Here is a 25038-nt window from a genome sequence, read left to right on the forward strand (position 1 = left end):
GAATGTTATATTCTTTAGTCTGTCTGCCTGTCTGACAGTGAAACAAAATTGAAAAATCAATCCAAACAGGAAACTTACTGTTTTTAACAGCGTCATAAAGGATACAAACAACATGTACGAAGAACTAATATGACGTGATAAATAAGGTGGTGTAAAAGATGCTGCATCAATGGTGGTAAACTTCCCAAATTTTTTTTTTCTACAACCTATAAAATCTTTATTTCATTTCAATTGAATTATATATTAAACACTGCAAAACACAAATTAACTTTTTGGCACTTTCAAAACTTCAGTTTGGCATTACGTGGACAAAATATTATGGCATTTTACATCATACTTTATGATGCAACACTCCCTTCGCTGCTACCATAAATGAGGCAGTTACTCTCATATTTTTTCGACTTCCTACCTCAGTTGATTGGACCAAGGATAAGAAAACTTTATCGAGGTGGACGTGCTCTACCAACTGAGCTGTGGTGCTTATTTTAGGCCAGTTCACCATTTTTAGATCCTCGTGGAGGATCTCGAAGTCTTACTCACGTTGTTGTTCTTGTGGACTTTTTTGTTTCACAGCCTACAGTTTTCATCGAAACTTCCTAAAACTTGGCGTATATATGTAAAAATACCCTGCGCAGACAGTAACCATCTCAGATTTTGAAAATTCCTCCTAGACAAAAAAGTTATGACGTCAAAATATCTCCGCTAATTGAAATGGCCAAAAAAATAATCTCTGAAACTAGGCAAGGTTTTTGGATTCTGTTTGTGGGAATCGAACAGGGCATTAGCAGAGATGAATCACCGCACATATGATACATCACTATGACGTCATATCAATTTTTATGACGTCATTCCTATTTTTTGACATTTTTTTATTTCACAACCCAGAGTTTTCATCGGATCTTCGTGAAACTTGCCAAGTATATGCAGAAAGCCCACGCGCAGGCAGTAACCATCTCCGATTTTGGAAATTGTTCCGAGAAAAAAAGTTGACGTCATAATATCGCCGCGAATGGAAATCGCCTATACCATTATCTCCGAAACTCGGCAAGCCGTTTGAATTTTGTTTGCGGAAATCAAGCTGGGCATTAGCACAGATAATTAATTTATCGCAAACCTGATACATCACAATGACGTCATATTCGTTTTTATGACGTCATCATTAAGAGGACGAGGGTCGTAGCTCATTCGAGCTTGTTATATTACTTTGTTCACAGCTATCACCTTTGCCACCAGGAAATCAGGCATTTTGCCTCTTTGTCCAGCTAATTATAAGGTCCTGTCCCTACCGGCCTTATCAGTTCATCATCCTGTTCAGCAATCTACCACTTCCAATCACTAAAATTGTTATTTCATCAGTGACTCTTTCACCCTCTGAAAATCATTCTCAGTTGTCAATCAAAACATTCTTACTCACACGATTTGAAATACTTTTCTTTTCTTTCTTTTTTAACCCAATACCATTCCTCACCCTGTGCACCCTCAATCGCTGTCGACTCGCTTCATGTGTTAACGTCAAATACATCAATATTATTTGTTTATAATAACTCACACTCGCTCTCCACTTCGTTGCATGCAATTTTCACTCGTCGTCTCTTTCAAATGACATTCACTGGTCAATTTTTCAGGTTCAGATGCTTCGATCACTCAAAAACCATGCTGGTTGAAACTTACAAAAGGTAGCAATATGTGGTCATTGTATGGGAGAGTGAGGTTGGCAAGTTGCTCTTGTCAAGATATGTGGGGCAAGATTCCTTCAAGCTGCGACTCCTCTCCTGTGTAACCTCCTCGGTCCTGATTTATATGTTCAGTATCCTGACCATCCACACCAGAAGGCTCTCTAGCTCATTCAGGCAATTTCAAATCAAAAGATTTCAGGATACTGAACAAAAGGACCATGTGTGTATGTACATATTGTACAGTAATAATAGTAATACCATTCCTTTCACACGTAAAGGTACATGGGGCTGCCGAGGTAGTTTCATTGGCAAGGAGTACAGTCCTGGACAGGTCATCACTCAAATGCAGGTTACCCCAAATGCTTACTACCCCAGTACACTGGTACTCGTTTTGCTGACCTCAGAAGGATGGCAGGCTGAGTCAACCCCACCTAGTGTTAATTCAACGGTACAGGGGGCTCAAACTCAGGACCCTAAGGTCCCAAGCTAGCCACCTTCACCACTAAGCCAACACCTGGTATATACTATACAGTACATACACACAAACAGAAGTGGTCTTGGAGGAGGGGCTTTTTATAGTCTCACCTTTACTTATGTTGGTGGTGCAACAGGATCCTGTAGCGGTAGAACCTTTGTTTGTTGCATCTTCTTTGCCAGATCCTAAATTGATGCTTCTATGCTTCATGTAGTATTATTTACATACAACAATCATTTTACTCGAAAGACAACACGGAAAAAATGTTGCTAGTTGACTCCATTACAGTTATAATACATTTTATTACTCACTCACCTAACTTGTACATGTTGTTGTTGCAAGCTGTGGAAACGTATATTAACACAAAGAGGTTGAAGGTTGTGGGTTGTAAATGTTGTTGCATCCATCGGGCAGTGTGTTTGAGTTTGTTTGTACGCTTTGCCACGGTGTTGTACGTGTTTTGTTTTTTTTAATACATCAAGAATCAATCAAGAGAGGATGACATCAATATGTTACCCTGTCATCAAGAATCAAACAACATAACATCTGTGTAATCCCACTATCTATACGACAAGAGAACCGTTTGTTTGTTTGTGTGTATGTCCATGTGTCTGTGTGTTGTCATTTTTCCTCATAAATGGTGGAACAGATCTTTATCAAACTTTCAGAAGTTTATCAGTGAGTGGGACTCTCTCCAGCACAGTTATAATATCTTTTCTTACTCACTTACCGGGGAATTCGCACATAGTGCCCCAGACGAGATACACTTCCAGTCCTGGGGGGTTTTAATTCAATTCATCCACTGGAACTGATAGGGATGGTTATGAGGTGTGTGTTGGTCCCCATGGGTCAGGAACTATGAACCTGAATAGCACTAATTTCCTTGACTTTGTAAGAAGTCATGGACTTAGGGTGGCTGGTTCATGGTGTCCGCGCCCACAAGCTCATCGCTGGACTTGGTATTCCAACGCAGGCGGTGTGGCAAAGGAGATTGACCATGTCCTCGTTGATGGTCGCTGGAGGATGATCCAGAACTGCAGGGTCCACCGGCGTGCTCATTTCCTCAATACTGACCACAGGCTTGTTGTAGCAAATCTGAAGTTGCAGCATAAATCTGGGAGAATGGTCCCATCCCAGCCAAGGCTGGATGTTGGCAAGCTCAAGGAAGAGAGGGTAGCTGAGGAGTTTGCGAACAGGCTGAGTGCAGATTTTGGGGTTATGGGTGCTTTGGGAGGTCCTGAAGAGTTGTGGAGTGCCTTCAAGACCACCGTCCTTGATGTTGCCGGTGCATGTCTTGGAACTCACCGCAGGGCAAAGAAGAATTTTGTCTCTCAAGGGACACTGGATACCATTGACCAGAGTCGCAGGGCCAGGCTGAATTGCAGAGCTGAGCTGTTCAGGGAGCTGAGGCGTAAAACTGCACGTGCGCTAAGGGTGGACAAAGAGGCCTATGTGCGAGGAATCTGTGAGGGGGTAGAGCATCACCTGTGGACAGGTTATTCTCGTCCCGCTTACAGGGGAATTCGCGCATTACGTTCATCCAAGCCCATCCCTCGGAGCACTGCAGTTAAAGCAGAGAGTGGTAGGCTCTTGACAGAGGAGTCTGAAGTGAAGGCCCGCTGGGCCGGTTACTTTGAGCGGTTGTACCAGGCTGATCCACCAGCTGTCGAGTTGGATGTCAATGGTGTTACAATCCCTGTTGCTGACCCTCCAATCAACTGTGGTCCACCTTCGCTTGTGGAAACACAGGCTGCGGTGAACCGGTTGAAATGGGGTAAAGCTCCAGGGATCTGTGGCATCCATGCTGAACTTCTCAAGGCTGGTGGAAATGCTGCACTTGTGTCATTACATGCAGTTCTGTGCTCTGCCTGGAACACAGGCATCATCCCAAATGACTGGAGGAGGGGTCTTGATGTCCCTCTCTGGAAAGGGAAGGGTGATCGCCAAGACAGCCACAACTACTGAGGGGTGACGCTGCTCTCAGTGCCGGGCAAGGTCTTTGCTTGGATAATTCTTGATAGGGTTCGCCACCATCTGCTTGAGCACCAGCATCCAGAGCAGTCAGGCTTTACACCAAAGAGGTCAACGATTGACCGTATCCTTGCTTTTCGGGTCCTCACCGAATGCAGACAAGAGTTTTGGCAGGGGCTGCTTGCAGCCTATGTTGATCTCTGTAAAGTGTTTGATTCAGTGAATCGGGATGTCCTCTGGAGGATTCTTGGTCTTTGTGGGGTGCCACCAAAACTGATCGATCTGATGTCTGAACTCTACTCTGGTACTGAGAGTGCTGTGAAGTGTGGTGGTACCATCTCTGACTTATTTCCAGTTGTTACTGGAGTTTGTCAGGGATGTGTACTTGCTCCCACAATTTTCAGCACTTGTATGGACTGGATTCTCGGGAGCTTGTCGGAGAGATCAAGCTGTGGTGCATCATTTCGGAATTTCAAGATCTCTGACCTTGATTTCGCAAATGATGCAGTTATCTTTGCGGAGATTTAGATATCCTTTTGGGGGCCCTCGAAGTGCTGAATGAGGAGTTGGAGCAGCTGGGTTTATGGATTTCTTGGGTCAAAACTAATATCCAAGCTTTCAATGACATCTTGGATGCTGCTGTCCTGTCTGTGCCTGTTTGTGGTGAAGATGTTGAGGTCGTGGAGAGATTCACTTACCTTGGCAGTGATATTCATGTCTCTGCTGGCTGCGAGTCAGAGGTCAATAGACGTCTGGGTCGGGCCTGGGGAGTCATGGATTCACTGGATCATGGGGTGTGGCGCTGCCGGTACCTGTGCAGGAGGACAAAAGTCCGAGTCATCAGGTCCTTGGTGCTTTCAGTCTTGCTCTATGTTTGTGAGAGTTGGACTCTGACCAAGGATCTGAGACGGAGACTTAATTCCTTTGGTACCAGGTCTCTTCGGAGAATCCTTGGCTATCGCTGGTCGGACTTTGTGTACAACGAGCGGTTGCTGAGACAGACTCAAATGAGATTTGCTACCTGCATAGTCTGTGAGCGTCAGCTGCGGCTGTATGGACATGTGGCTCGTTTTCCTTATTCTGATCCTGCTCACCAGATTCTCTCAGTGAGGGAGTCTCGTGAGTGGAGGAGGCCAATGGGCCGACCACGTCCCTCATGGTTGCAGCAGGTTGATCGGCATCTCAAGGAGATGGGGATGGGCCAGACATCTGCCTGGGGGATAGCCAGACGGAGGACATTGGAGTACCGGCGGAAAGTGGACGCAGCGACGCGCTGCTCTGGCGCATGCTCTCATACTTGACCTGACCTGGGACTCTCCGATCACCATGACCAACAACCCAAGTGTTTTAGGAAAAAATGAATTTTAATTTTTTTGAAAAAAAAACAAAAGCTTGATTTCGTTTTTTTAAATCACTCATAAAAACCTAAATATTAACATGAACTTATTTATATACATTCACATGAAATGTTCCAGGGTAGATGATACAAATCAAAATCCATGGGGACCTTAGCCACTCTCTTCAGAGGATCAGTGCTGCCTCAGCAGTCTCATGGGCTATTGGGCACAATCCTGGACAGGTCACCACTCCAACACAGGATACCAAGCTGGCACTCATTTTGCCAACCTCAGAAGGATGACAGGTGAAGTCAACCCCACCTGGTATTAATTCAATTGCCAAGCAGGATTTGAACTCAGGACACTAGAATTCCAAACCCACCACCTTAGTCTGTCTCTGTCTCTGTCTCTGTCTCTGTCTCTGTCTCTGTCTCTGTCTCTGTCTCTGTCTCTGTCTCTGTCTCTGTCTCTCTCTCTCTCTCGTGCAGCCTGTGGCTGCTGCTTGCATTATTGGTTGGGACGCGGCTATGCCGCTAATGCAGTGTCCCCCTTACCAGTACACTGGTACTCATTTTGCCGACCTCGAAAGGATGACAGGCTGAGTCAACCTCCTGGTGTATTTTAATTCAGCGCCCCAAAGGGGCTTGAACTCAGGACCCGAGGATCCCAAACCACCACCCTAACCACTAAGCCAACACCAGGCTACACCTTCGCCACCAAGTCAACACCAGAGACAGAGTAGATGATGATGGGGGTTAATGGGACTTTGTAACCAACCTGTACAGTACGTTACATTTCTCGATGTGCGAAGTTTATTTTGCGATCTCTTGGTGTCAGATAGCATGGCCTGATGGCCACCTGACAGCTGCCATTCTACGGGGTTTCCACAAATCTCACGGGATTGTGAGTTGGATAGGTGACCGTAATGGGCCATTTCTAAATTGCTCTAGAGTGCCTAAGCCTTTGTAGCTACGTGAAAGGGTGAAAGGGAATATTAAATGGTCCCCAAGACCCCGACCCCATTTCTTAGTGCATGAAGGGAAGTGTTTTAGTCCCCACAAAAAAAGCGACTGGACAATGCTGGGTACCCCAGCTAGTATTAAATAAGGCAATTCTCTGTATGTGTGTATGGGTGAGTGTACGCCCATAAAGGCATGATCTGAAAATCATTAAAAAAGGGCTGGGCCGATCTCCACCAAATTTTGCATACGTGTTGGTAGTACCCAGAGTTGGTAGTATGGGCACAAATAACCCCCACACCCATGTGAGGGGGCTTATAATTTTAGCCTGTGCACATGCCACGGTGCAAGGAGTTTACTGACCCCGACTGCAGACAAAGGGGATTATTAACTACAGCACAAAATATGTTTTCCCCACCTTCCCCCCACTCCTGGGCTGCTCCCGAAGGAAGCAGGGTTTTTTTATTTTTAGTAAAACCGAAAACTATCATCATCATCATCATCATCATCATCATCATCATCATCATCATCTTCAACTGGGATGTGTATTGTACAGCGAAACCCGGTGGTGGTGGTAAGAGGATATTTCAATCCTGAGGGAGCGGGTAGTCGTATATTGGAAAGTGAGACCTCTTCCATTGACAGACACGGTAATTAACTCTGTCAATGTGTGGATAGAGGGAGTCCTGACAGGGGGGAAGGCAGGCAAAGTCCACCTTGGATTTTGAAGAAAACTTTTCCTCTTCACCCACCATCTTCCATGTAATCTCATCCATGACCCCGATTGTCCTAAAGGTCAACGACACCGAGAACTTGAGAAGGCAGAGATCAGGAAGAGTGAGGCTGCAGTCCAGCATGCAATTACCTCCATTCAGAGTTTCAGCAATCCTTTCATCATACCAAACAAGGACAAGCTGTACTCACTAGCATCTGGCGCACCTGAATCTCCCAATGTAGAGATTGATGTGTTGAGAGCGGAAGCTACAGGAAAAGCTGCCAAGCAAGAGTTCATCGAGAAGCGGTTCAAGGACCGTAGCTCCGCATGCGCTTCTTCGACCCAATAAAAAGGCTCAAGCTGCTGACTCTGGAGGCTGGAAATAAAGTAGCCAAACACATCTTCTAAAGGAAAGGTATATAAGCATTTTACTATTTTTGTATCATTACCTCTGATTAATCCATTGCAACAATGCATTTCTTTCTCATTCATCAAATAATCATATGATATCAAACAAATAACACTGTTTTGTTGATGCTCATTTCAGTTGATCCAGTACAAAGAGAAAGGAGATCTTGCTTTCCAGCTACTCATCAAATCGCTGCTGATCGATGAGCCATTAGATATCTTAGAGTTGATGAAGTATTCTCTGTCGCCGGTCCCACCCTGTCATAGGTACACCAGATGGGTTCTTTGCAAAGACCAACAAAACCTCCATGCTCCACTATCTCCTCATTGACCATACTGACGAAGTGCCTTTCCCGAAGGATGCTCTTCATATCCAAGACGGCAATGCCTTGTTCCATGCTCTCAAGGACCTTCTGCCTACATTCGGAGGATACTGTCTGAAGATACTCGATCATATGATCTCAAAGAAAAACTTTGTGTTTTCTACTGACTCTTATGATGAAGACTCCATCAAGGCCCAAGAGAGGAAGTGGCGGGGTGTCACACAACCACCTGACATACCTGACATACCACATACCATACCACCTGACATGAAGATGTTCCTTCAGAATGATATCAACAAGAAGCAGTTATGTCATCTTCTGCTTGGAATGTGGAGCAGCAAGGCAGCAGCATCTCGGCTAGAGGGCTGCTCGATGGCTGTCCTCGTTGTTGACGGTGTTGCTTATCATCTCACTGCTGCAGATGGAGAGGTATCATCGTTCGAGATCCAGAACCTGCACTCAAAACAGGTATGCTTCCTATTATATCACATACAACATAATGTACGTCGTGCTAATCAATGTCACTAGCCATACCCGTGCACATGCATGGGATAGCAGTACAACATAGCTGGTAGCAGACGACAGACCGTACACAGGGAATGACAAAAATACGAATTGTGCAAAATGCAAGTGGTATTATGGAACGCCAAGACTTCCCAAACATTGTCGGCATGTCCGCTAAGTGCCACAGCAATTTCATTGGGATCGTGTGACGGCGAGCCGAGTTTTTAGTGTGCAAGCTTGGTATTATAATAGAGATGACCTACTTAATGTTATCTGCATCATAATATTGAAAACTGAACTACATTCATTCCACATTTATTTCCAGGAGGAGACAGATACTCGTGTGGTGCTATACGTTCAGTATACAGTGTCTTCTGGGTTCAAAGACGTGGTTGTTCGGACACCAGATACAGACATATTCGTTATCCTTCTACATTATGCCTCCTCCATCAATATCAATATCAATATTCATCTCGATACAGGAACAGGGAAAAAACGTCGGTTCATTGATATCACAGCGCTCGCGAAATCTCTAGGTAGTGACCATGCAACGGCACTGATGGGAATCTACACATTCACTGGAGATGATTGTAACTGCGCTTTCAGAGGAAAAGGGAAGGTAGGGCCTCTGAAGAAGCTCCAGGAGTACCCCAGGTTCCAGAAGGTTTTCAAAGACTTTGGGTCAGACTGGAAGGTAAAAGACAAGTTGTATGAGGATCTGGAAGAGTTCTCCTGCCTGATGTATGGGAATACGCGCATTAAATGCATCAATGAAGTTCGTACTCTGATGCTGAGGAAGATGGTGGGTGAAGAGGAAAAGTTTTCTTCAAAATCCAAGGTGGACTTTGCCCGCCTTCTCCCCTGTCAGGACTCCCTCTATCCACACATAGACAGAGTTAATTACCGTGTCTGTCAATGGAAGAGGTCTCACATTCCAATATACGACTGCCCGCTCCCTCAGGATGGCCACGGCTGGAATAAGGATGACGGTCCCATCGAGCCCCTGTGGTCCCGTGGACCCATTCTCCCTCCGTCCATAGTAGATATTCTTCAGGAGGACATTGCTGATGGAAGTGAAGAGGAAGATGGAGTAAATGACTATGAGGAACTTCTGGCATATCTTGATGATGATGATGATGATGATGAAGGAATTGTTTACCAAAATGACAAATTTTCTGGGACTTCTTGTACTTTTCAGTGATTATGTGGTTAATAAATTGTTCAATCCTAGAAATGATGCTCTGAAACGTTTTATTGTGTGAAAACTGCATAGAAAAGTGGGGTCACACACGTTTTTATGATGTACAGTTCAAAAGTTATGAATTTCTCACCGGTATGGAACTAAATCCAAGATCGCCACCATAAAAACCCCATGGGACAATAGTTCGAAATGGGAACATCTTAAATTTTGTTTCTGACACCTTTGTGCGTTTAAAAAATAGGTGGCATTAAATATTCCAGGGGGTGCATGGGAAGGCCATCTGGCTACTGGACTATTCCTTGCCTTGTAAATTTCCTGGGATTTCCTGAGATTCCCTGCCTCATTCTTTCCCTGGGATTTCCTGGGATTCATGCATGTTAATGTTTTGAATCAATAAAAAAGGTTTATCGTTTTCATGGTATCCTTACTATAATTCATGGACTGGTGTTTGTGTGTTGTGTGTTTGTTTGTCGGGCTATTCCTCCTACAGTTCTGGCCCAATTACAACCAGACTTGCTACAAGGGATCAGCATAACCCCCAATTGAAGTATAGGGGTGTTTTTATCTTTTCTGGTGGTGTTGGAGGGGGGGAAGGGGAGGGAGAGGGGGAGGGACGCAAATTCTCCATGTAAATGTGTATCGAGTAGCGCCACCCCCAGGTGGGGGAAGGTATTACAAGTCTCCACCATTTACAGTACAGTATTCCTGTCCCAACGTTTTCCAGTACAGTGAGGTGTTTTGAATTACAAGCAGTACGCACATTTTTGCTTCATGCACGTAACCCAGGTTATTTATTTTTCCGATACAGTGCTGTCAGTTGCAGATACACCGCCCAAATAAAGGTGTGCGTCAGAAGAACGTGTTGCATGCTTGGAACAAGATCACTCAGCGGGTGGGTACTCTGCAAGTACAATGCAAAAATTACACCACACAAACATGCATCATGTTTTATTTACAGCATATATTTTATTCAGCAAATAATCCACAAACTCCAAGCACTCGAAGAGTGAGTAAACTGCTCCTCTCTTCTCCTTCTCTTCCCTTTTAGTGGGGCAACTTAGCTAAATATAGCATAACAATTGTGCATTTTGTGAGGAAAGCACCAAATTTGGCACACTAGTAGCCTAACATATTATGAACAGATTTGGATATTGGGCTATCTCAACATTTTTGATGGCAGTGGAAAATGGCTGCCACAGCCATCAGCAGCTGAATTTGAGATGGCCCAATATCCAAATCTGTTCATAATATGTTAGGCTACTAGTGTGCCAAATTTGGTGCTTTCCTCACAAAATGCACAATTGTTATGCTAAGTTGCCACACTATTTACAAAGGATGAGGTGAAAAAGCTTCCAAGCTTCTGCCCTGCCTTGACCATGATACTCCTTCACGACCCTCCATCCTCAACCAAACTCGCTCCACTCTTCAACCACTCCCACCTTATTGATGTCCATAATCGTCCCACCTCAATCGCAGTTTACCTCTTTTCCTCCTACCTTTCTCCTCTCAACCTGTCCGCTCTCTTTGTCATTCTCTCTTCCGCCATCCTCTCCGACTGTCCAGTCCACTTCAGCCGGCATTTCACTCATCTCCCCATCAAGCAGCTCATCTGCACACCAATCTCCTCCCTCAGTTCATCCCTCCTTCTTCAATCCACCATTTTCACTCTCGCAATACTCCTGACCCAGTTGTTCTCACAGACCTGCGACCTCTGCTGTTGTCTCTCTGTCAGTTCCACCATTTTGAGACTGTAAAGGTAGGCCGTCTGTCTGATGGCGATGCATTCGGTCGTTACTTTCACTCAGTCCTTATCCGATCTCAACCAAACTTGTAAGTAGGACTAGGGGTCATCCAACAAAGGTTGTCGCGACTTCATTTGCTCCCCTCCCGGAGGGAATTCTCTGCTTTGGATTCCTCTTTTTTTCTGAAAATATGATCCCCCTCTGGAAAACAGCATCTTCAGCATAGTTTTACGTTATTATGACATTTATCCAAGGCCACTTCCAATAACAAGAATAATAACAAGAACAAGAACGATAAGAGCATAATAGTAATATTAACATTATTACAAAAGAATAATATGAATAATAATCTTACTACAATTCACTGTCCGTCCGTCTGTCTGTTCCCAGGTACCGCAAAAACGGCTGAACCAATCGCAACCCTTTTTTGGGTGTGTAATCCTGGGACCCCTTGGAGTACAATCGGCAGAACTATAATAACATGATCCCCTCGACGGCTCCCGTAGGGAGTGGGTACTTCTAGTAATAATAATAATAATAATAATAATAATAATAATAATACTATTATAAGAAGAAGAAGAAGAAGAAGAGGCTAGACATTGAGTTCGGAGCACATCCTTCCATTTGAAATGGTACGTCAGCAGTTTCTAATCTGACCTTACTTTGCCAGAACTGTGAACAAGTCACAAGGAGAGTCCTTCAAGAGGGCTGGAGTCATCTTCACATCAAATGTTTTTGGATACTGGTGGTGTTATGCAGCAAAAAGTTGAGTGGGTGATAAAACAGAATGACAATTCTAGATGACCTTGATGACCATCATAAGAAAATGAATTACTTATTCAAGCGATGTGGTTCACACAGAGATTTTGTAATAAACCAGAGTTTCATGTGTATGTGCATGTGTGCACCATTCAACGCACCCGAGTTATATTTGTATTCAGAGTCTTTTTGCCGTACCTGCACATTTTCAGCGACTACTTTCACAGTCGTTTAGTCTGTGACGTTCTTGACTCGACTGCAAAATATCTGGGGGAATTTCCATGTTTTATTGGCTTTTCTGCCTGGAAAAACACCATGTTAAAGTGTATAGATAGCAGCTTGAGCGTTGTTCCACGTAATCGTGGCATTGCTCCAAGGCTGCTTGCAATAACAAAATTTATCAGAAAGGCACTAGGTAGAGCGCATACCTCCGCCATGCTATACAGTTTGTCTTTTGTATCCCACTGAGAAGATGGATTTCGATCCGGACTTGAACCAAAATCGAATCGACTTGTTCTTGTCACCCAACCAACTCATCCACCTAGTTTTGTCATAACTCATCCATAACTGTTTGAGATATCATGCTGCACATAGTTTTTGGCCCGAGCACTCTTCATTGTCTCTTCTTTACCATATCAATTTTTCCGAGTCACACACCCAACTTGTCCACCAAGTTTCGTCCGAATTCATCCATAACTTTTTCAGATATCATGCTATATAGTCAGGGAGACTATGCAATCCCGTGGGATTTTGATGATTAGAAGATCCCACCTATATGAATGTGTTAAATAGGTACCAAAGAACATGAAAAACCATGTTGATAATTTTGAAAGTGTTGCAGAGGGCAGCCATCTTGGATTTCAAAATGGCCTCCATTTTATGTCTATATTTGCCCTGAATGTGGATATGAATGTCGTAAAAAGCTGTTTTTTTGTTGTAAAATCTACATTTATCAAGACAAACAATTAGTGAAATACACATTTCTTGTGAACAGCTGAAATTGTATTCAAAATTTTCAGCTATATTGAATTTCAAAATGCCCACCTTTACAGCTTATTCTTGAATATATATATATATATATATATATATATATATATATATATATATATATATATATATATATATATTATCATTTCAAAAACAGTGACGCGCTTAACATGGTACAAAAGATCACCCCTATCAGCCTATCTGAATATAATATAGGTACCAAAGAACATGAAAAGCCATATTTACAGTTTTAGTGTTGCAGAGGGCAGCCATCTTTCATTTCAAAATGGACATATTAAGGCCTATTGTTGCTATAAGGCCATGAATGTTCTATGAGGTTAGGCGAAGTTTAGTAGTTGAACATACACTTATCAAGTCAAGGAATGAATATATGAAAATTCAAAATGACCGCCAATCTTCTTCTTCTTCTTCTTCTTCTTTCGGCTGCTCCCGTTAGGGGTCGCCACAGCGGATCATCCGAATGATCCGCATAGTGATTTGGCACAGGTTTTACGCCGGATGCCCTTCCTGACGCAACCCTGGTCGCCTCTTACGACACAGGGATATGGTACACCTATTTTAACCGGGGTATACACCGGCCCAGTATACTGGTACTCATTTCGCCGACCTCGGAAGGATGACAGGCTGAGTCAACCCCCTGGTGTATTAATTCAGTGGCCCAACGGGGCTTGAACTCAGGACCTTTTGGATCCCAAGCCGCTGCCCTAACCACTGCGCCAACACACCAGGCTCAAAATGACCGCCAATATGACATCAATATTTCATTCTTTTGAGTCAGTGATACATTGTCCAAACTACATGCTAGTTGTGTGGTTGGTTGACAGAGTTTATTGGCTGCTCCAATCCTTGTGGAAGTTACAATAACTCATCTTCACTATCACTATCCTCCTCTTCATCATCTTATCTGGTCGACGAATTATTCATCTTGAATCAGTTTCTTCACATTTTATATCAAAACTGAATATGGCATTGGATTCCCCATATATGAAAAACTTCAAAAGGAACATTTCATTCAAGTTTCTACCTTGTTTAGTCAAAAAGACATGAACATAATTACATTTCAGCCCGTCGTTGGCGGCCATCTTGGATTTCTCCATTTTAAGGCATTATCGGCCATTTTTGAGCTTGGTATACATCAGATTTGAGTTCAGCACCCCTCAATACCCCTAAATAGCTTGTATGCCATCAATTAACACCATTTGCCTTCGGGATTAAGATTTTTGGAAAATTGACCGAGTCTATTGGTGCGTGTTGGTGGATTAAAAAGGCCGTTGCTGCCGTAGTTGTGCATTTGGACCGACGGGACCTCGGCAACCATCCGTTCGGGTTACGCACGGGTCAAGCATGGTAACGGCTCGTCCCGTTCGAGCTCCGTCGAGGGTGTGAATTCCTCGGTAGCTCGCCACGTGGGCCTCTAGGTATTTTGAAGTTTGGCAAATAACCCTGTCCCACGTCGTTGAATTATTGATGATTCACGGTCCTGTAAGGGACCCGTACCTTCGGAGTTATCGGAAAGGTACGATCTACATTCCGGGTGTTCGGTGGAGCCGACTCTACTGCTCCATCTAACGGTCGTGCTCGTCGCCGATACCCGGCCCACAACAATATCACCTCCGCCCGAGCACATCAATCCACTATATGCCTTCCTCCTGCTGCTCACTCCTTCCTCCCTACTTCACTCCTCCCCCCATTCTCCTTCCCACATCAATCCTTCATACAATCTTCCTTACAACAGAACACCACAGAATGCAACTTTGTTCTAAATTGATTGAAGCATGGTCATCCTCGAAGCAATCTGTTTCAATGTGTATGGTTTCTGTGTCAGATGTGGTTGCGGTGGTGGTTATAAAGTTGGGTGGGGCCCTACACGCGACTGATAAAAAGTAGATGTTTCATAAAACGTGTGAGTTGGAGCGAAAGAGGAGAAAATGGAATATACAGGTATGTGGAAAGACCATAATGGCGAGTGGATGAAGCTAGAGATAGAGGGAGGAGGCAGCATTGCGGAGAAAAGCAAAACTCCTGGGTTGTTGGGAGAGAGACAACATAAGATGGTGATGTGTTGCTGTCCTGAAAACGAGAAAGGCAGGGAAGAACAGACTCAAGGAAGCAATTATACAGATGGGTGAGAGAGAGAGAGAACAAAAGTGGCGATGTGCATGATCAGGTAGCTTAGATTGAGAAAGGACAACTTGGAATAGGTTGCTGAATGAATGAGTATGACACGGTGTGCTGTGGAAGGTCAGAGGACAGAAAAGGCAGAAGAGTGGAAAATAAAGGAATAGTGATTAGAAATTTTGAGGCTACCAATAATTATTTCAGTGAAAAAAGAATATTGGGGAGTTCAGGACTATAGACTACACCGCATCCAAGGAAACGAGATGATGGGATACAGAAGCACGAGCCAATAATAGAGATCTACGCAGGATGGCACAGTGGACACATGCTTTTTGTGATGTTACGAGATGAAAAATGGCCAATAAATCATTGGCTTTGCAGTGTCCCAAAGCAGCAAATGCCACAAGGAATACTCAAGATAAGTATAAACCGAAGAGTTGTGATACACGCGACTGATAAAAAGTAGACGTTCCATAAAACGTGTGAGTTGGAGCGAAACAGGAGAACAAGGAGTACACGTGGAAAGACCATAATGGTGAGTAGACGAAGGTTGTGGCCAAGTATAAACCACTTCCATGCATTTATTCGCATGATGATACAACAGACATAAGCAGCAAGGAACAAGCTGAGTTCACAGAGAAATTCCAATTCAAAACTAAGGATCAGCAGTCGATTCAGATTTAGTTCGCAAAGTACAACATTGGCCTGAGTTGGCTTTGCCGTGTTATCAGAAGAGTTCCCAAGAAAAAAAAAATTCCATTTCACTACAGCAGCTCTTTGTTTCTTAGAGCGTCAAAGGAAGCGCTCAGTGAAGACTGTAGATGCCATCAAAAATGCCACCCAAGAAACCTCAATGATTCACTGTTAGTGCCCCATTTAAATCGAATTGCTTCGGCCTCATTGAGAATGCATGACTTCACAGACTACAAGCCAAGCCACCCAATGGCACCATGATCCCAGGACCTTGAACAAGTTACATTTTCAAAATGGGATCGTGTAAATGAAACTCTTAAAATGTGCCATTTATGTGTGGCCTTTCATGTTATACATTCCTGTTCTTCTCTTCAGTGGTTAAGGCTCATTTAAGAGCTTGTTAGAGACTGTATTAAACAAAACAGCTTGTACGAGGATGTTATCACGGCTTCTGGTGTTCCGCTCGAAAGCAGGTTCATTGCTGGAAAACATTGCACTGAATCGTTTTCGTTTACCTTCCAAGCGGTAATAGAGACAGGAATTTGTAATTTGTTTCGTGTGCCAGTAATATTGTTACGAATTTGGAAGCCTTTTGCACACAGACAGTCAGCAGTCCCATAGTTCAGTTATTTCGTTAAGTATATGTGGATAGTTAGAATCCCTCCCCTATGTCTAATGGGTTAATTTCATGTGTGCGCTGCTGGTTTCTTTTATAATCAGGTTTTACATCTTTAAATCTACCAACGCCAACAAAACCCTTAGGTCACTCCTCCTCCCACTCTGCGGGCGAACAAGCGCTTCACCCACCCAACCATCACTCCACATGACAGCGCCATAACGCACGTGTTTCTGACTACGGACGTGGGCGGAGCCCCTTCGCCTCGGAGCTCTTACTCCGCCCCATCAAAAAAGAATGTCTCCCCTGTCGATACTGGGGAAGGCAAAAGAGCCTCTCTCGGGGGAGGAGCACCGAGACACCGACGCGCCCCTCCTCCAATCACAGCAGGCCACCACGACACCCAAAAAACGCCGCGTCCAATCCGGAGACAAGTTACCAGAGAGCGGATCCCTCCACCCCGCACAGGGGTGGGATAAGAAGGATCGTGAGCTGTATCTGGGGGGTTCCTTGGAGGTCGTTCCTTGCTTCTGGTCTGCTGGGCTCTCCTAGTCGTCGGTCATCATTCGTGGCTGGCAGGGTCGTTCGTAGGATCCTGGCTGCGCTCGTTGGATTTTGGTTCGTGGGTTCGAGTCCCACCTTGGTGGGTTGTGTTGGAGCGCTCGAGCTGGGGATCCCCGTTCCCTTCCACAGACTCTGAGCTCCACAAGTGCGAGTTGGTAGAACCGCACGAGGCGGCCAGGTACCAGACCAAACTCTAACCCCCAGCTTGCCTATCCTCCGTGGCTGGAGGGTCCGAATAAAGGCCAGTTGGCGCCATTTCTTTTTGGGTATGTGTGTCCGTCTGTGGCCAGTCTTGTAAGTAAAACTGTTAAGTGATTGCCATTGTACATTTGTCTGCATTTATGTTCGTGATTAAGTCTGCTCTGTGTTTCCCTCCCTATTGCCTATTGTAAATAAATAACTGTTAAATGTTCCAGTTTGTTGTCTGTGTTTGCTTTCATTTGACCCAGTATGGTTCGGGCTTGAGAATTAGGGAGGCCGATTGTGCCGTAAATTGTTATTTGGGCCGGCGCGGCTTTGGTAATTCCTGCTCGGTTATGCCGGATCCGAGTCGGTAACAGCAACTCGGTTCGGACAAAGCCGGCCGAGGGTGTGGCTTCCCCGGTAGCTAGACTGCGCGACTAATTAGGTAAATTGGAATCAGACAAAAAGACCCTAACCACGAGGTCGAAATATTGGCGTCCACGGTCCATTAAGCGACCTGTCGACTTCGGAGTTATCCGGAGTGACAACCTTCAATTCCGGGTGTTCGGTGGGAGACGGCCCAACTGCTCCATCTCGCGGTCGTCCTCGCCACCGAACCCGGCAATTATAACAATATAACTCATTTACTCTTCATTAAAAGACGAAGGGGGAACTTTAATGTCCAATAACAAATGCAAGTAAATGAGACACCTAGTTTAACGTCGATTAGAGGGACGATGGACTTTGTGATGTAATGCCATGCCTGCAAAGCACCAATCCGACAGTTTATAATCAGGTAGCGAATCAAACTCAGGCTGGACGAGACAACTCGGAATCAAGTAAAATACTCTGTCCATTCCTGTCAGCACAATAACTTTTATGCCATAATTAAAGCCTCTATAATTTGATTCGTTAATAAGTGTTCAGATAATTAGTTCTGCAAGTCACTCTTTTGGATCTTCCATCGGCACCATCCTTCTCTGTCAATGGCTTTCATTTTCAGCTTTTAAGTCACCTTCCGATATCATCGGAGGATACTACAGGTATGCTCTCCATCTGTCGATCCATCCATTCATCCCACCTGTGGTTTTTCAGACTTTTTCTAATACTCTTTAACATATTCAACTGAAACTTGGTAGATGGCTTCCTTATGATAAGTCACAGGGCAATTTCGAGTTTCAGGGCGTTTCATCAATTTTTCAGAGTTATGCCCTTTTTGGACTGAGAAAAATAGCACATCGGTCGGGGACATGTATTGCAAATCAATTCTCACTCTTATGGTATCTGCCCGCATCTTTCATCCAATCGAGCAACATCATTCTCTGTCTTCCTCTCTGCTTCTTTCCTTCCATCATAACTTTGTTCAGTTTTTTAAAGCAATCCATCTCTTCTCAAAACATGACCAACGCAGACAAAAGATGGGAAATTAATTTGGACCAGTCTGAGTTTATGGACTAATAAGCTGTCTTTGGCGACCTTATTACCAATGTTATTTCAAAATACTGAAACCCTTCTTTACTCCATGAACAGGACCTGCTAACTCAAGTAGGATGGTGTGATTGAATCCACGTTGAATCTAAGATTTCCTCCATTATCAAAAAGGTGATGTTGGTTCAGTATTCTATCAGCAGCTATGCTTCCCTCATTGAAAAGATGAAGTCCATTCAAAGGTGTGTATATATATATATATATATATATATATATATATATATATATATATATATATATATATATATATATATATATATATATATATATATATATATATATATATATATTAGCGGTTCTGATCGTCATCAATGTCATTGACCTTTGTTAATGTTGAATCAATGACAGCTTGCAATCTGGGAGGTAACCTACCAGATAAAACACATGATGGTGCCCTAATGGGAGGAAAATTGAAAGCAGGGATATTTATGGTCCAACCACCAGAGCTATAATTGGACAAAATATGGCTGTACAGCCTCGTGTATGGTAGGAATAGGAGGAACACCACTTCGTATACGAGTTTTGTTCCAGAAAATCCAGACCACCCCTTTTAAGTTGAAGATGGGAAAGTTGAAGATTTCCCCTTTAAAGGGGATATCCATCATCGGAAGTGGTTAACATTTTCAGAGAATGCTAATGTGTGATGTGTGCATGTTTATATAAATATATATATATATATATATATATATATATATATATATATAAATATATATATATATATATATATATATTTACGAAGAAGGGGTGAGGGATCCAGAGCTAGACTGTGGTACGTGTAGTATGGTCCGTGTGTTTTGAATAGGTTAGATTGCTATGTAACAGGGATCTGTCAGAGTGAGTAGTTTGTTTCACTGATGCTGAGGAGGTAGCATATGTCATTTACAGACAGGGTAGACATTAATTAATAATGCAAGGGCGTAGCCAGAGGTCCAAAAGCGATGAGGCGAAAAGAGGTGAATTTGGTTGATGTGACGGTGCGTGTAGCACTGCGTTGCGAGCGCCAACGGCGCGAAGCCATTACGGCGCGGGGTCTGGGGGCCTTGAGCGGCCCCCAGAAGCCAATGCATTTTCGATGCCCAGAAACCTATTCTTGGCTAATTTCAATGCTCAAAATTTTAAAATGTTAATGTTCATTTCAACCACATTCATCATGAAAAAAAAATATATATATATATATATATATATATATATATATATATATATATATATATATATATATATATATATATATATATATATATATATATATATATATCTTCTTCTTCCTCTTTCGGCTTGCTCCCGTTAGGGGTCGCCACAGCGGATCAACCGTCTCCATTTCGCTCTATCCTCCACATCTTCCATTGACACTCCAATCACCCGCATGTCCGCCCTCACCGCATCCATGAACCTCTTCTTTGGCCTTCCTCTTCTCCTCCTGCCTGGCGGCTCCATCTTCAACATCCTTCTTCCGATATATTCCGTTTCCCTCCTGTGCACATGTCCAAACCATCTCAATCTTGCCTCTCTCACTTCGTCTCCAAACCTTCCAACCTGCGCTGTCCCTCTAATATACTCATTTCTTATCCTATTCATTCATCAGCTCCTCAAAGTTTCTCCTCCCATCCACACCATGGTAGAACAGTTTGAAACCACCTCCAATGCTCCTCGCCTTACTCCCCATCCACTTGGTCTCTTGTACACACAGTATGTCCACCTTTCTTCTCTCCATCATATCAGCCAACTCTCGCCCTTTGCCAGTCATCGTCCCAACATTCAGAGTTCCAACTCTCACCTCCACACTTCTACCCTTCCCCCTCTCCCACTGCCTCCGGACTCGCCTTCCCCATCTCCTTCTCCTCCTTCGCCCAGCAGTAGCACAATTTCCACTGGTACCCTGCTGACCACCGGTACCGGTGGCGGTCGATGGTAACCCGGGCCTCGACCGATCCGGTATGGAAATTCGTTTTGTTGTCCGCATAATGATTTGGCATAGGTTTTTACGCCGGATGCCCTTCCTGACGCAACCCTGGTCGCCTCTTACGACACACAGGGATATGGTACACCTATTCTAACCGGGGCATACACTGGGCCCAGTACAACTGGTGCTCATTTCGCCGACCTCGGAAGGATGGCAGGCTGAGTCAACCCCCTGGTGTTTTCGACTTGGTTTATATATACATATATATATATATATATATATATATATATATATATATATATATATATATATATATACATATTGCATATATACATATACATACATATATTAATTCAGTGTCCCAACGGGGCTTGAACTCAGGACCTTTTGGGTCCCAAGCCACTGCCCTAACCACTGTGCCAACACCAGGCTCATATATATATATATATATATATATATATATATATATATATATATATATATATATATATATATATATATATATATATATATATATATCCATTCAGTCAAACAGTAAATTTTGTTTGTGTCAAAACATTTTTGCCCCCATGGTAAACCCACCTCACACCCTCACCACGCCCAACCCCACATGTTCGCTCATTATTCAATCACAATGTTCCTCATCATCCTTATGATGATTGAAGGCTAGTGCCACTCTTCTGTGCAGACTGGCATCCCAAGCCTTGAGGATGCGCAAGGTGTTCTCATGAGATCAGTGTACTGGGAGGAGGGTTGTTCAGTCACTATCTGGGGTATTGTCCTATTTAGGTATTGTGATAGGAGTGGAGATAAGAGTATTCAGAGCACTGCCAGGTAGCTTTGATAGTTTACTCCCCAGGGAGCTCAGATGGCCAGAGGGCTCAGGCCAGATCATATTTCAGGAAATGAGCGACGAGGAAACCGCCTCATCTGCCTCAGCCAGGCTACGCCCTAGTTATGTATATGCAGCACCTCTTGTTTGTGGGTGGGACTCGGTGAAGACTTCCCAGTGCAGATGCACACTTCACCTGTGAAAAAAGGCCACTTATGATCTTTCTGGCCAGTGTGTGCCAGCCATAGTGGAGCCTGGAGGAAAAGATGTACATTTATTTTATAGGGGTTGCCCCGTGGGCAGCACCCAAGAGGGAGACTCCACCTATGAGGAAGAGGACTCCAGAAGAGAGCCCATGAGTCCATGGGAGAGTCCACTGAAGATTCCACTAGGAGAGAATGGTATGCACGAGAGTCCACCAGGACAGCAACAGTAGATGCTCGTGTGGAAAGGAGGATGGAGACCTCGCTTGGAGGAGAAGCTTCATGTGGAATTGACCCAAACTGGGATCACCTTGTGTTTTTAGAGGGCCAGGAGGTTTCTGTCTAAAAAAGAACAAAGGGGACCACATGGCCAAGTTGAAGGCTTACACATCACTGGCCCTGCTTGCGGTTATTTGAATTTGTCTTGGAACCATTGTTACTGGCTCTTGTCGTGCACCTGGTTTCTAAATCAGACTGTGTTGTGTTGACCCTGTGCATCAAAGAAAAGGGAAGTCCCATCTGCATCATCGTCGTGTTGTAAAAGTGTGATCTGTGGCACCCAGTGGGTTAGGATTTGAGCTTTTATTTCCCATCATTGTATATAAGTTTGCATATCCCCCATTTTCCGATTTGTGTCTTTTGACTCGCTTGGTTTGTTCTGTCTATGATGGCATCTTGTGCACCCTCTTCCCTGTGCTTTTCAATATAAAATAAATCCTTTAAAAGATAAGAGCATGTTTCAGCCATTTGCTTTCCATGTGTGATGGCCATCATTTCAGCTCATTTGGGTGACCTTGGGGAAAGGTAAGTAAAGTAATACTGAAAGCAGTGCATTCAAAAAAACCGCTTTGAACATCCCTTGGGCCAAAAGGTCCTGGCTCTGAGGAATTCCGTATCAATGGATACTCAGAGGCAACAATATATTTACAGTATACATGCTGTATACTGTTGGACCCTGCGATTTGTGGACCTCATGTATTCGTGAGGCATAAAGTGTGACCTGCTTCAACATTCGCGCTCTGTGTATTCATATATATATTTTTTAATTCTTCTTTTTTTTAACACTTCAGGACTGGTCTCCTATATCCACTTGAGAAATTGGAGAAATCAGCCAACATCACAGTGTTACATACAAAGGTGCAATCACAGATCCCTTTAACCACAGCCCAAGTAGCTTACTTCCAATCGTCAGCAAGGTCATGCAATCCATCATCGTAGTTGACATAAAATCACTCCTTTTCTCCAACAGCCTCATTTCAATTTTAGTTTTACAAATCGGCCATTTTAGTTGTTAAAAACCCAATGTTGAACATGTCCTCAACCATTTCTCGGACAAGCATTTACCGATGTTCAAACATGGCACACATCATGAATCATTGCTTACATAAGGACGTCTTTTTTTTTCGAGATCAGATGCAAGATGGCCGACTGGCAGCCATTTTGTTACTTATAAGTGTTCTCAACCATTTCTTGGATATACATGGTCCAATTTTGTTCAAACGTGGCAAAATCACAGTACATAATGGCATACACATGCACCTCACTTTATTTTACGATATTATCAAAGATGGCCGACTGGTAGACTGGTGGCCATTGTAGCTGTAAATAAATATAGTCTAGCGCTTTAACTCCACACAGCAAAATTACTAAAACAACGGGGCTATGACATTTTACGTCTTTTTTCCTTGTTATTCTGGATAATGAATGCTGAAGTCTCCTCTTTTCCCAACACGACTTTCCAAAGTAGACATTAGAGTGAATGGACGGGACAATGTTATACGCATCGGCTTGTACAGAGAGGGAGATGACAACGACCCCGACTACAACTCTAAGATTTCTCATCATGCTAGCTTGGAAAAACTCCCTCATGTACTCCTGGAAAATACAGTATGAAATGTTTTCCACATCATCAAATTTACAATGATTCTCTCCTCTATTTGGTTCATCGGAAAGGTAAATCGCTCATAAGGTAATCCACATGGCAGCCATATTTTGTGAAGCTTCAGCATGCAAAGCACGTTTCATTGAAGCAAGCATGCTCCAAGGATAATTTGTTTAGGACCAGTTGAATGTTGTTATGCCAATGTGATGTCACACTTCAGTGCTCTATACCCCACAACCTGTCGAATGCCATTTATGAATGTGCAGAGTCAGCAACTCTGCCTTAAAACTCACTCTTTCTCATAAACCTCTGCCGTAAACTCTGTCATGGATTGTAAGATATGACAAAATACATAATTTATGAATCAAAAGGGCCCAGAATGGTCTACTGATGCTTTCATTGAGATTTACAGGGGGGCATACCGGTTTTTGAAGAGACCATTCCAAATTCACATTTCCGTATACTGCATGCGTACTATTGTTCATAAAAATTGTGCAGCAACTCCTCATTATGTAAATATATGTGATCTTGTGACCCCTTTATATGGCATCTATTTACTATGCTTACACAGGTTAGGAAAAGGTATGGACGAAAGAAGAAATTGGAAATGAGAAAGGCAAGGTAATTTTTTTAAGTCTGTCTGCCTGTCTGGCGGTCAAACAAAATTGAAAATCATTCCAAACAGGAGGGTTATTGTTGGTAGGGACGTCATAAAGGACACCAACAACAGACACGAAGAACTAATTTAACATGTTAAATAAAGTGCAGTAAAATACGGTGCATTCAATGGCAGTAAACTTCCATAAAAAAGTTTTATTTTCTACACCCTGGAAATCCCTTATTTTGTTTCAATTTAATTATATACTTGAACACTAGAACACAAATCACATTCTTGTCACTTCCACAAACCTCCATGCAGCAGTACATTTGAACAAAACATCATGCCATTCTACGCCATCTGAACCAATCAAATTTGTCATTTGCGCTGGGGAATATTGAGATTCAGACAAAATCGTGGCTCGTAGGAAATATATATATATATATATATATATATATATATATATATATATATATATATATATATATATATATATATATATATATATATATATATATATATATATATCATGCTCAGAAATGCAAAGCAATAGTTGAAAAGACTTTTCCCATGTCCTTTTTCTCCAGACTGTGCGGGGTAAGGTGTTTTATGAACTCTGTAGTTAATTTGTGTTTGTGAATCATTTTGGAAAGCCATAAAGTTGAGGTCGTTTTAAGATTCAGATTTGTCTTTGAAGGATGAATTTTCAGCTTCTGCATTGGCAAACCTGCCAACATTTTGGCAAGGATAATAGTGCATGTTGATGTTGTAATGGATGTGAGGTTTAAAAAAAAAACATTCCAAAGCAAGTGCACATGCAAAAGGGGAAAACTTCATCAATGAGCTGCACAATTAAATGGGAGAGGTTGATTGGTTGAGAAAA

General features: G+C 43.2%; 1 pseudogene; it reads left to right on the forward strand.

Moving 5' to 3' along the window:
• LOC147024501 (uncharacterized) overlaps positions 1-9993 on the forward strand; it is an 11682-nt pseudogene extending 1689 nt beyond the window's left edge.
• The last annotated feature ends 15045 nt before the right edge of the window (positions 9994-25038 follow it).

This window comes from Eptatretus burgeri, chromosome 6 (assembly GCF_056783735.1).
Source record: "Eptatretus burgeri isolate ZD-2024b chromosome 6, Ebu_testis_v1, whole genome shotgun sequence".
Classification (NCBI taxonomy): domain Eukaryota; kingdom Metazoa; phylum Chordata; class Myxini; order Myxiniformes; family Myxinidae; genus Eptatretus; species Eptatretus burgeri.